We start from the raw sequence: 12,340 nt of genomic DNA on the forward strand, positions 1-12,340 counted from the left end.
CAAAAACCCAACAAGCTGAAAGCCCAAAATTTATAAATGTAAAATTTGTAAATATAAAAAATACATACAATATGGCACATCACTTTGAGTTATCAAAAATCAAAGGTAGATAAAATATAGCAAACTTTGCTAGGGGGAAACTAAAGTAATTTCTAAGGAATCTAAAGTAAAACTAAAGGCTCCCATCAGGCTATCTACAAAAATTCTCTTTTTAGATAAAAGAGGGAAACTCCTCCCAGAATCTCATGGGGATCCGAAACCCCTGCCAGCCTCTGCCCTCAAAGCGCCAAACCTAAGTTCCCCAACAGGTGTGTGAATCAGCCTGGCAGGTCACCCATCTCCACCACCTGCACACCAATCCTCTATCCGAAGGTAAGCTCCCAGAATCCCGCCAGAACCCACACCCCCCTGCCAGCCACCGCCCCCAAAGCACCAAACTTAAGTTCACCATAAGTTGTGTAGACCCCTAGTGTCACCACCCTGGATCTACCCATCTCGCATACCTTTTAAAACTCTAACCACAAACTGGCGGACATACTAGAATCCTCATGAAGAAGTTACTTTGTCTGCACCCCACATTTGAGGTACTAGTTAACCCAGACTTCACATATACATATCAATAAGCCACAGTAACACACAAAGATAAAGGTAAAGGTAAAGGTAAAGGCCCTCCCGTTGATCGTCGATTTGCTCGAGCGGGCCCAGTAACGTCTCCATTGGAGACTTTGTTGTTACCGTGTTTGGCATATCAAATACCTCACGGGGAGCTTGCCAGGCTCTGCTGCACGGGCGAGATACTCTCGGTAGCTTGCCGGGCTCTCCGAGAGGGGCAGAGGAATCAAACTCGGCCCATTTTATTGGCTCTATCTCATGTTACTGAATATTTTGCAGGGGCAAAAACATACAATAGCATGAAAAAAATTCCAAAATGCAAAGGTCACTATGGTAAAATAACACAGAAACTCACCAAGCCTAATGATTGTGGTTGCTATCCCAAATGAATCAAAAAGTAATAATGAGAGGGTATGGTGCCGCCAGCAGGTCAATCTGTACCTGTGAGGCGAGTGCATCAGCAGCCTGATGGCGCCTTCAAACTTTCAGATACCCCAAAATTGCTGCTGTGCCTTTGCCCAGACCCCAAAAACTTGGGGCAAAGTTTACCAAGAAAGTAAATGGCCAAAAGTTAGGTACATGGGAAACACACCCACAAACCACCTTTGGCTCAGCTATATAATTGGAGGCATAGCCTCTCTGGTTCCTGATTGAACTGCTTAATGGCCATGATCCCAGAGATTCAGAAACAAATCTCAAAACCCAGCGGCTTTTGGCAGAAATGTGTCCGGTCCCTGCAGTAGGTTACCGGTGCTGTGCCAAACAGGTGGGAATAGGTTTCGTGCCTTGGCCTGTTCCCCCCGGCGGCCCAGTGGCCACCATCTTTCAGAGGCCACTGGACAGTCAGATTTGGGCCCCCAGTGACGAGACATACAGGGCCTCACGGGATGGGGGTGGAGCCAGTTCTGTCCTCCCCACCCCAACAAGACCCCAAGTCATCGCCCACAAATGGCCTCTCTGGCTCCTGATCAAGCTGCTTAAGGACCATGATCCCAGAGACTCAGAAAAAAATCTCAAAACCCAGTGGCTTTTAGCAGAAATGTGTCTGGAACCCACAATATGTTACTGTCGTTGGGCCACCCCAGGGAGAAAAGGGTGTTGTCCCTCTGCCTGCTCCGCCATGGAGGCTCGGTGGCCATAATCCTCCAAAGGCCATTGGACAGTCAGGCTTGGGCCCACAGGGCCTCACGGGATGGGGGGGAGCCGGGGCTGTTCTCCCCACACCAATGAGATCCCAAGTCATTACCCACAAATGGCCTCTCTGGCTCCTGATCAAGCTGCTTAACAGCCTTGATCCCAGAGACTCAGAACCAAATAGCGAAACTCAGTGGCTTTTGGCAGAAATGCATCTGGACCCCGCAGTAGATTACTGTCACCAGGCCACCCCAGGGGGGAAAGGGTATTGTCCCTCCACCTGCTCCACCTTGGCGGCTTGGTGGCCGTCATCCTCCAGAGGCCATTGGACAGTCAGGTCTGGGCTCGCAGTGATGAAACTTGTGGGGCCTCACAGGATGGGGGTGGAGCGGGTCCTGGTCTCCCCGTCTCAACAAGACCCCAAGTCATCGCCCACAAATGGCCTCTCTGGCTCCTGATCAAGCTGCTCAATGGCCATGATCCCAGAGACTCAGGAGCAAATCTCAAAACCCACCAGGTTTTGGCAGAAATCCCTCCAGATTTTCATTCATTCATTCATTCATCATCCTGTTATTTGTCGATTGCCTCGAGCAGGCCCCAGTAACGTCTCTTTCATCCTAGCCCTGAGATTATATTCAAGGCTCTTTAGGAGAATGAGTCCCATCATTGTTACTGGTAGTTGGCATATTTGGTACGCCACGGGGAGTTTGCCAGACTCTGCCCTGTGGGCAGGCTACATTCGATAGCCTGCAAGTTTGTCCAAAGTAGGAATGAGATAATAAGATGTCATAAAAAGATGTCCTGATAAGATGTCATGCGGCCGCATGGTGGTGGCTGGTCCTGGAGGTCTTCCGCTGCCGGAGCCCTGGTCGGGGCGGGGAGGAAAGCTCAACCCGCTCCCCTCCAAGGGACCCCGGTGAGGAACAGCCAGGCGCAGGGGCAGGAGACTGCACTGGTCTTGTCCGGGAGCTGGATTTTATAGTCTCTGAGTCTTGGCCGCTGATGGGATTACACGGCGCCAGGGGGCCAGGTGGTGGGTGTGACCTCTGCCTACTGGAATTTGGAGGATCTGGGTGGAGGATAATCAACTCCAATCCGAGTACGCTTGGAGATCTCGGCCCCGGAACCCGCGTGGCTTTGTCCCTCTGCCAGTACCTTCATGTGTGCGGAGAGTGGTCTCAGCATGCTGGTGGCTGGTCCTGGAGGTCTTCCGCTGCCGGAGCCCTGGTCGGGGCGGGGAGGAAAGCTCAACCCGCTCCCCACCAAAGGACCCCGGCGAGGAACTGCCAGGCGCAGTGGCAGGAGACTGCACTGGTCTTGTCCGGGAGCTGGATTTTATAGTCTCTGAGCATCCCTCCAGATTTAAGTGTTAAAATTTCAGAGTTTCAAAACCACATGGCCCAACTGCAGCCACACGACATCATATGTTATTCATAAGCAGCAACAGAACACAAATTGTCTACTGTTGCCTTTTCAGCAGATCTTAGTGTTGGGATAAAATCCCAAATAATAATGGTGGGTCTGATGTCGAAATATTGAATGTGATCAAAGTAGAGAGAGACTAATGTGGAAATCATCTGCCCCACAGGTAGGGGGAGGGTGTGGGATGGGAGTATACTGGGGGTTTTGGTGGTGGAGAATGGGCACTAGTGAAGGGACGGGTGTTTCATTGTATGACAAAGACTTAGATCCGAAAGCTTTGTAACTGCTCTCACAGTGATTCAATAAATAAAATTATAAAAAAATAAAAAAGTAAGGTGGAGTCCATGCACAATTCAATCAGCTAATCAGTGGTTGAATAAATAGCAGTACTCCTACATAAAAAAAGTAATAATGAACTCTATAACCTCTCAGATAAGGAATTTAAAATGAAGCTTTTAAGGATGTATCAGGAGCTCAAGGAAGCAATGGAATGCACTGCTGATAAAATACAAGAGGATATGAAAGCAGAAGTGAGGAAAATGCAAACAAAAATACAAACAGAAATGACAGACCTAAAAGAGTTGGTAGATGAATGAAAAGCTCAGTGTAAGACCTCAGCAACACAGTAACAGCTGCTGAGGACAAGAGTCGGTGAGCTCCAAGATGACTGCAGAGAATTTACAGAAAAGAGCCTTAAAATAAACCAACAGATGTTAAGAGAAAATCGAGATATAGCGAAGAGGAATAACATAAGAATCATTGGAGTCCCAGAGGGACAAGAAAAAAATCCTGATGAAGAAGAAACTGTCAAACACATAACTGCTGAGATGTTCCCAGAGGTGAAGACCACATGGAACAGGTTCAGAAGGCTTGAAGAGTACCAGCCAAAAGAAATCCAAATAAAAATACTCCAAGACACATCCTTATCAGAATGGCAAAAACCATAGAATTATGAATTATGAAAATGATGGAATTCATAGAATTATGAAAATGACAAAAACTATAAAATTATAAAAGCAGCAAGATAAAATTAAGAAATTTCCTATAAATGAGAAATCTTAAGATTCACCGCAGACTTATCTGATGAAATCCTAAGGGCCCAAAGACAGTGATGGGATAATGTAACAAAACTCAATGAAATAAATGCTTCCCCAAGAATACTTTACCCAGTTAGACTCTCATTAGTATCAGAAGGAACAACATACAGCTTCACAGACAAAGGACAACTCAGAAACTTCATAGCCTCAAAACCATGACTACAAGAGCAATTAAAGGGACTACTTTAAGACAAAACTACCCCTCAAGTACACCAATTTTGGCAATAAGATGAGACAAAACCCCAAATCAATAATATCTCCCAATATTAATGGGCTAAATGCACCAATTAAAAGACACAGAGTGACAGAATGGATTCAAAAAATTGAGCCCAACATTCTGCTACCTATAAAAAACACATCTAAACAGTCAGAGTGAACACAGACTCAAAGTGAAAGGATGGGAAAAAATTGTACAAGCAAACAACTCCCTCAAGAAAGCTGGAGTGGCCATACTAATACTGGACCACATAGACTTCAGATTGAAGGTAACAAGAGACATTGAAGGTCATTTTAATGATCAACAATTCTGTACACCAGAAGAACTCACACTCCTAAATGTATATGCTCCTAACATGAAACCAGCAAAATATTTGAAACGAAAGCTCATAGACTTGAAGAAAGACATTGATACCAACACAATAATAGTTGGAGATTTCAACAATTCTTTATCACCTCTCAACAAATCAACTAGACTCAAGCCCATCAAGGTCAAACTTTATCTGAGGGAAGAAATGGAAGACAGGAGTTTAGTAGATATATATAGGACATTTCATCTCCCCGAAACAATCAATACATAACTTTCTCAAGTCCACATGGGACACTCTTCAAGACAGACCACATATTTGGCCACAAAACATACCTCCATAAAATTAAGAGGATAGAAATTGTATCAACAATATTTTCAGACCATGATGCACTGAAAATTAAAGTGAATCACACTCAGAAACAGAAATTCAAACCAAACACGGGAAATTAAACAGCTCACTACTGAACAATGAATGGAAAGGAAAGGAAATCAAAGAGGAAACAAAAAGATTTCTGGGAACGAACAAGAATGAAGACATGAGTTGCCAGAAACAATGGGATACAGTAAAAGCAGTGTTAAGAGGAAAGTTTATAGCTCTACAAATATTCCTCAGGAAGGAAGAGCGAGCCCACATAAGTAACTTAACCTCACAGCTTAAGATCTTGGAGAATGATCCATAAAAGGAGCCCAACCCAAACAGGAGGAAAGAAATAATAAAACTTAGGCAGAAATTAATGACATGGGCTGGAGCGATAGCACAGCAGGTAGGGAGTTCGCCTTACAAGCGGCCAACATGGCAGACCCGAGTTCGATTCCTCCGCCCCTCTCGGAGAGCCCGGCAAGCTACCGAGAGTATTCGATATGCCAGACACAGTAACAACAAAGTCTCCAATGGAGACGTTACTGGGCCCGCTCGAGCAAATGACATGGAAGCCCAAAAAACAATCTGAAAGATCAGTGAAACCAAGAACTGGTTCATCAAGAAAATAAAACCGATAAACCACTAGCACACAAGGAAAGAGAGAGACCCCTAATAAACAGAATCAGAAACGTAAAGGAAGACTTCACAACAGAACCCATAGAAATTCAAAGGATAATCAGAGATTATTTTGAAAACTAGACAACCTCAAAGAAATGGATAAATTCCTGGACTCCTATAATCTCCCAAAGCTAACCCATAAAGACTTGGAATACCTAAACAGACCTATCACTATCAAGAAAATTTAAATAGTAATCAAAAGTCTCCTGAAAAACAAAAGTCCTACCCAGATGGATTCACTAATGAATCTTCCAAACCTTCAAAGAGGACCTACTCCCAATCCTGTTCAAGCTTTTCCAAGAAATAAAAGAAACAGAACACTTCCAAACAGTTTCTATGAGGCAAATATATCCCTCATATCAAAAGCAGAGACACCACAAAAAAGAGAATTACAGGCCAATACCATTGATAAATACAGACAGAAAGATCCTCAACAAAATACTAGCAAATAGAATCCAATGACTCATTGAAAAGATCATACACCACGACCACGTATAATACATGCTGGGATGCAAGGATGGTTTAACATTCACAAGTCAATCAACATAATACACTGTATCAATAAAAGAAAACATAAAAACCATGTGATCATATCAATAGATGCAGAGAAAGTATTTGACAAGAGCCAGCACTCACTTAAGATATAAAAATACAACTCTCAGCAAAATGGGAATCAAAGGAACTTTCCTCAATATAGTCAAAGCCATTTACCACAGGCCCACAACAAGCATTACTGTCAATGGGGGAAAACTAAGAGCTTTCCCTCTAAGATCAGGAACAAGACAAAGATGCCCACTCTCACCACTTCTTTTCAATATAGTACTGGAAGTACTTGCCATAGCACATAGGCAAGAAAAGGATACCAAGGGCATCCAGGGCGTGCCAACCAAGCCCCAGCCTTTTCTGTGCACAGGTGGGTCCATCTGTGCACCCCCATCCTGTCCTACCCTGCGCTCCCAATCGCCTGCCATCCAGACAGCTCTCTGAGTGCACTCGCCGGAGTTCCACTGTGTGCACCTACTGTAGGGGCATAACCTTCTCAAAGGTGGGCATGGCCTTCTGTGAGGCCGGCGGCCACTCATGCAGCCGCAGTTATATTTCCCACTCCCAGAAATCTTGACTCACATCCCAACATTTATCACCTGATTCTGTAGGAAAAGTCCTGAATACCACAAACACAATACCACAATAATCCACCAGCCTACTTCAATTCCAACAAAAGACTAGTGTACACTAGAAGCTGTACAAACCCAATATAAAAGAGCAACTCCTCCAACGCTTCGTTAGATGCCTATCATAAGCCACAGAATAATGTCTGAGAGGAAGGAAATATTCTAGAAGTGGAGAAGGGTGACCATCATCGACCGACCTTATTCAGAATCCTTTCCTGCAACAAGAGGGAACAGTGCTAGTGAACTTGAAGGTTTTACCTCTATACAACCACAACAACATGAGGAAGCAGCGTAAATCTCCACTACAAGGAGAGGCTGAAGAAAAAGAGTCCCGAATCCTCAACAGGGGTTACCCACAAATACAATATCTCTGATAAAGAATTCTGAGATAAAATGCTGAGGATGTTCAAGTAACTCAAAGAATCAATGGAGCAGACATCCAGAAAACTAAAGGAAGAAATGAAAGAAACAGTGGAACGGATAGCCAAGAAAATACAGGAAGAAATGAGAGGAGAAATAAGAAAGCTACAAAAAGAAGTGTCACAAATAAAGAATTTGGTAGATGAAATTAAAAACTCAGTGGGTACCCTCAGCAGTAGAATGACTACAGCTGAAGGCAGAACTAGTGAGCTCAAAGATGAACAGCAGAAATGGTACAGGCAACAACAAACAATGGGGAAAAAAACTCAAAATAGCTTTAAGGCAAATCAGAGAAATAGGGAATGACACCAAGAGGAACAACATTAGAATCATCTGAGCACCAGAAGGTCAAGGAGGCAACTCCAGTGAAAAAGCCACAGTGAAAAAAATCATTGCTGAAAAGTTCCCATAGTTAGAGAACGTGGGCACCCAGATACAAGGAGCCAGATGGGTGTCAGCTAAAAGAGGCCCTAATAAAAACACTCCAAGGCATATCATAGTCAGAATGATGGATGCCGTGGATAAAGACACCGTACTGCAAGCAACAAGGTCAAAGAAGAAAATCACATACAAGGAGCACCCCTTAGATTTACAGCAGACCTATCAGAGGAAATCCTCCAAGCCTATCAGAGGAAATCCTCCAAGCCCTCACTATATATATATTGGGATATAGTGAAAAAACTCAATGAAATAAACGCCTCACCAAGAGTACTTTTTCCAGCTAAACTCTCACTCAAACTCGATGGAACGATGCATCATTTTATAGATAAACAACAACTCAGTAACTTCATAGACTCAAAACCAAACCTAAAAGAAGGACTAAAAGGGCTCCTGTAATTCAAGAAGGAAACAGCCATATGCACAACAAACCCTTACAGAAAGTTGGCACAAAACCCCATGTAATCTCTCTCAATGTCAATGCACCAATCAAGAGACACAGAGTAGCAAAATGGATCCAGAAACCCAAGCCAACGTTCTGCTGCCTACAAAAAAAATTCATCTGAACAGACAGAGCAAACACAGACTCAAAGTTAAAGGATGGAAAACAATATTGCAAGCAAACAACTCCCTCAAAAAAAAGTTGGGGTGGCCATACTAGTATCCAACAACATAGATTTCAGGTTGAAAAAGATTAGAAAGGACAGTGAAAAACATTTTCTATTTATCAAGGGATATGTACAAAAGAAAGAAATCACACTCTAAAATGTAAATGTACCTAATGAAGGAATGGCTAAATACATAAAACAACTGCTAACAGATTTTAAGGAGGACATTACCAGCAATACAATAGTAGTCGGAGACTTCAACATCACCTTACCACCTCTGGATAGACAAAACTCAGCAAGGAAACACTGGCTTTGAAGGAAGAAATATAAAAGAGAGGGTTAACAGACCTATACAGGGCTTTAAACCCCAAAAAGAAAGAATACATATTCTTTTCCAGTGTGCATGGAACATTTTCTAAAATAGACCACGTGCTGGGTCACAAAACATACCTCAATAGAATCAGAAAGATAGAAATTGTATCAACTATCTTTTCAGACCATGATGTGCTGAAGACAGAAGTGAATCACACACATGCAGAGAACCAAATCAAACACCTGGAAATTAAACAATTCAATGTTGAAGAATGAGTGGGTCAGGAAGGAAGTCAAGAAAGAAATCAGAAGACACCTGAAAACAATGAGAATGAAGACACGAGCTACCAAAACTTAAGGGATGCAGCTAATGCTGTGTAAAGAGGAAAATTTATAGCTTTGCAAGCATTCCTCAGGAAGGAAGAAAGGGCCTACATAGATAACTTGACTTCGCAGCTCAAGCTCTTAGAAAAAGACCAACAGAAGACCAATCCAGGCCAAAGGAAAGAAATAGTAAAATTTAGAGCATAAATTAAGGACATGGTAAAAAGGTAAAGGCCCTCCCGTTGATCGTCGATTCGCTCTAGCGGGCCCAGTAACGTCTCCATTGGAGACTTTGTTGTTACTGTGTCTGGCATATCGAATACGTCACGGGGAGCTTGCCAGGCTCTGCCGTGCGGGCGAGATACTCTCGGTAGCTTGCCGGGCTCTCCGAGAGGGGCGGAGGAATCGAACTCGGGTCGGCCATGTTGGCTGCGTGCAAGGCAAACGCCCTACCGCTGTGCTATCGCTCCAGCCCGACATGGAAACCCAAAAAAAATCCGAAAGGTCAATGAAAAGGTCAATGAAACCAAGAGCTGGTTCTTTGAGAGAATAAATAAGATTAATAAACCTCTAGCAAGACTCACAAAGAAAGTGAGAGAAAAACCCTAATAAACCAAATCAGAAATGAAAAAGGTGACATCACAACAGAAACCAGTGAAATTCAAAAGATTGTCAAAGACTATTTTGAGAGTCTGTATGCCATGAAACAAGAGAACCTAGAAGAAATGGATAAATTCCTGGATTCCTACAATCTCCCAAGACTAAGCCAAGAAGACTTGGAACACCTGAATAGACCCATTCATATCAAGGAAATTGAAACCATAATCAAAAGTCTTCCCAAAAACAAAAGTCCAGGCCCAGATGTATTCACTAGAGAATTCTTCCAAACATTTAAAGAAGACCTGTTGCCAACTCTCCTCAAGCTTTTCCAGGAAACTGAAAAAAACAGAAACTCTCCCAAACAGTTTCTATGAAGCACATATCTCCCTAATACCAAAAGAAAACAAAACAACACTAACAAAGAAAATTACAGGCCAATATGTCTGATGAACATGGATGCAACGATCCTCAACAAAATATTAGCAAACAGAATCCAAAAGCTCATTAAAAAGATCATATACTACAACCAAGTTGGATTCATCCCAGGGATGGAAGGATGGTTTAACATTTGGAAATCAATCAACATAATCCATCATATCAACTAAAGTAAAGATAAAAAACATATGATCATATCAATAGATGCAGAGAAAGCATTTGACAAGATACAACACCCGTTTATGATGAAAACCCTCACCAAAATGGGCTTTCCTCAAGATAGACAAAGCCATCTATGACAAACCTATGGCAAGCATTATCCTCAATGGGGAAAAACTGAGGGCCTTCCCTCTAAGATCAGGGACAAGACAAAGATGCGCACTCTCACCACTTCTGTTCAATATAGTGATGGAAGTACTTGCAATAGCAGTTAGGCAAGAAAAATATATTAAGGGCATCCAGGTAGGAAAAGAAGAAATCAAGCTCTCACTATTGGCAAATGAGATGCTACTCTATCTAGAGCATCCTAAATCCTCTACCAACTAACTTCTAGAAACAATAGACTTGTATAGGAAAGTTGCAGGCTATAAAATCAATACCCAAAAATCCATGGCCTTCCTATACGCAAATAATGAGACAATGGAAAGAGACATGAAAAAAGCAATCCCATTCAAAACTATGCCCCAGAAAATCAAGTACCTCTGAATCAGCCTAACTAAGGAGATAAAGGACCTCTAAAAAGAAAAATACAAAACTCTATTCCATGAAATAAAAGAGGACATCAGGAAGTGGAAACATATCCCCTGCTCATGGATAGAAAGAATTAACATTGTCACAATGGCAATACTCCCCAAGGCATTTTACAGATTTAATGAGATCCCTATAAGAATACCCAGGAAATTCTTCAAAGAAATGGATAAAGCACTCCTAAAATTCATCTGGAACAACAAACGCTCACGAATAGCTAAAGCAATTCTTGAGAAAAAGACAATGGAAGTGATGACTCACTCCCCAACCTCAAACTCTACTACAAAGCAGTAATAATTAAAACAGCATGGTACTGGAACAAAGGCAGAGCCAAAGACAATGGAACAGGGTGGAATATCCCTACACACAACCCCAAATGTATAAACATCTAATCTTTGATAAGGGAGCAAAAAATGTGAAGTGGAACAAGGAAAGCCTCTTTAACAAATGGTGCTGGCATAACTGGATAACCACATGCAACAGAATGGACTTAGACTTTGACTTAACACCATGCACAAAAGTCAGATCAAAATGGATTAAAGACCTCAACATCAGAACAGAATCCATAAGGTACATTGAAGACAAGGTCGGCAAAACCCTCCACGATATTGAGGCGAATGGTACCTTCAAAGATGACATGCCACTGACCAACCAAGTGGAAACAGAGATAAACAAATGGGACTATCTTAAACTAAAAAGCTTCTGCACTGAAAAAGATACAGTGACCAGAATACAAAGACAATCCACAGAATGGGAAAGGATATTTACCCAATACCTATCCGATAAGGGGTTGATATCAAGGATATACAAAGCACTGGTTGAACTCCACAAAAAGAAAACATCCAACCCCATTAAAAAATGGGGTGAAGAAATGAACAGAAACTTCCTCAAAGAAGAAATCCGAATGGCTAAAAGGCACATGAGAAAATGCTCTACATCACTAATCATCAGGGAGATGCAGATGACTGGCCCACATCCAAAAGAACAAAATCAACCGGTGCTGGCACAGATGTGGGAAGAAAGGGTCTCTCCTTCACTGCTGGTGGGAATGCTGACCGGTTCAGCCCTTTTGGAAAACAGTATGGACGATTCTCAAAAAATTAGAAATTGAGCTCCCATTTGACCCAGCAATACCAGCCCTGGGAATATATCCCAGAGAGGCAAAAAAGTATAGTCAAAATAACATCTGCATTTGTATGTTCATTGCTGCACTGTTCACAGAAGCCAAAATCTGGAAAAATAAACCCAAGTGCCCAAGAACAGATGACTGGCTGAAAAAGCTTTGGTACATCTACACAATGGAATACTATGCGGCTGTTAGAAATGATGAAATCATCAAATTTGCAAACAAGTGGTTCTACATGGAAAGTATCATGCTAAGTGAAATGAGTCATAAATAGAGGAACAGACATAGAAAGACTACACTCATCTGGGGAATATTAAGTAACAGAAGG

Source organism: Sorex fumeus, unplaced genomic scaffold, assembly GCF_029834395.1.
Source record: "Sorex fumeus unplaced genomic scaffold, SorFum_2.1 ptg000008l, whole genome shotgun sequence".
Lineage (NCBI taxonomy): Eukaryota > Metazoa > Chordata > Mammalia > Eulipotyphla > Soricidae > Sorex > Sorex fumeus.